Consider the following 2,315-nt stretch of genomic DNA (forward strand, 5'->3'; position numbering starts at 1 on the left):
GAGAGCACCGTGCGCCTCAGTATTGGGCCACTGGAGGGCGACGGCCACAGGTGGCTTTCCAGTGGAGGGTGGGAAAAGGAGTGACATCACTACCTCTTGCCTCTCTAGGAAGCTGCCCGCTCTGTCTTTAACCCTTTGAGCTTCACAAGAGGTAAAAGGCTGCAGGAAAGTCTTGCAGGGAAGGAATCCAGAGGAGGCCCTGGGTGAGCAGGGCCCTCTTCCCGTGCAAAGGGAGGCAGAGGGTTCAATCTTCTGGGTCCTGGGGATGGGAGAGCCTGAATCCCATGTTCCCCAACAACCCCTTTCGATGCACGTAACAGGAAGCAGAGCTCTTGATCAGCTGTGCTACCCCCAGGAAAAAATCCAGAATCCCCAGGAAAGAGGGTGGGATCTGGGGGAGCTCTTCACGCCCCATTTCCTGGGAAAAACCTCGGAGAGGGGGAGAGTTTGCATTGCAAATCTCCAGCCGGAAAGAAGAAACGCCTTGCAAGGAAGGAGGTGCCCAAGATTGTCCCTGCATTCTCACCATGCGCTGATGAGGCTGAAATTGGGCTGGATCCTCTGCAGTTCAACGCGTCTTAGGAGGGTGATTGAACCAGGAGATCCTCTTCAGCTTCGTTCCTTCAAGCCCTGTGCTTTGTGTGAACTCGGCCCCTGTGCTTGGGGGATCTGTATGGCTTAGGGCATGTTGTCCGAACCCGCCTGGGTGTCCTGGTGTGACTTGGCTCTTAAAAGCAAACCCTGAAGAAAGGGAACTAGAGCATCCCAAGCCAGGGTCATTTCACTAGCATTGCATTTTACCTGAATTTAACTTTGGTGGTTTGTTAACCTGTTTGGGGTTTGCCATGTCGTGTGAATCCTGCTTGTAGGGAAACGTAGATACGGGTTTTTAAAAAGCCATCCCTTCCTTGTGAGAAAAAGAAATAGAAAATGCTCCAATAAGCATTTACAGTGGTACCTCGGGTTACGAACGCTTCTGTTCATGACCAATTTGGGTCACGAACAGCACCGTTCGCAAAATTTTGCTTCCGTTCGCAAACGCCGGATCAGGTGACAAACAGGATCCACGGCCATTTTCCCTCCCGTGACACATGATCGTGGCTTCCTGTAGGGAGGGGGACTCTCCCTCCAAGCAATAACCACCTCCCCACCCGCCTTCTTGTCCTCCACGCCAGAAGTCGCATCGAGGAAGGTTAGCGTTCTCTCTCTTCGTACTGTACTTTGTGTCATATTTTTGTGGTTTAAAAAAAAACACATATGGTTCAGAACGGAATAAGTGTAATTACATTGAATCTTATGGGAAAAATTGATTCGGGTCACAACCAAAATCGGTTGGCGGCCAAATTCACAGGGGTCAGAACGGATTAACCATATTTACATTGAACCTTATGGGAAAATTTGATTCGGGTCGCGACCAATTCGGGTCGCAACCAGAATCGCGGAACGAATTAAGTTCGTGAACCGAGGTACCACTGTATTAGGTATTCCAAGTCCGTGATGGAAGTCAGTCCCCTATTTTACACCACACACAAACACACACACACTACACACACACAAGCAAATAAACACTGCACTGTTGGCCACAAAGGCTGGCAGATTCGTTTACCGGCAGGCAACACCAGCCAGTCAGGGGAAGTCTCCTGGTCACTCTGTTGAAGCGCTTCGGCAAAGAGGTCCCATCTCTCCAAGGAGAGGAGCCTCGACTGAAGCTTTCTGTCAAATGTTCTGCATTCCACGGATGAGGAAGTAGCTATAGGAAAAATTGAATCACTTACACTTGTCACATTCTCGGGCAAGCGTACTTGGCTCCATGTTACATACTACCATCCCATAATGAGCTTAGCATGTTCTATGTTTTCTGAAATCTCCACCTTAGGGGTGTGTGTTTTACTACGCTAATTAACTTTTAGGTGACAACTAGGTCAGCCGGTGGTCTCACAATTGTGGGTTTTGAACATCTCAAAATCTTATCTTCTTCTCCCCAGAGCACCCTCCCTGCCAAGTACCCAAAGCAGCCAAACCTTTCACTTGTATCATCCTCTTGCAGCTTAGTAGTATGCAACCCTCAAGAGGGAAGATTCAGGTATGCCAATCAGCTGCCCGGCCCTCAGTTCCTATCTGCTCAATGCCACTGCCATCCTCTACCAGCTAAGAAAAATGGCACCTTCCATGGCGATGAGTGTTGTTCAATGGTGAAATCCATCACTTTCTAATTCCTGGAATTTCTTTTCTTTTCCATCTCAGACACACGAACTAGAAGCCTTTTGTAGGTCTTCACATACAGACAAAATTCTCTCTTGGACAAAGAGGGATGA

Source organism: Python bivittatus, unplaced genomic scaffold (assembly GCF_059951505.1).
Source record: "Python bivittatus isolate LINGU-HERP-01145 unplaced genomic scaffold, Pbiv_v1 ctg000820_np1212, whole genome shotgun sequence".
Taxonomy (NCBI): Eukaryota; Metazoa; Chordata; class Lepidosauria; order Squamata; family Pythonidae; genus Python; species Python bivittatus.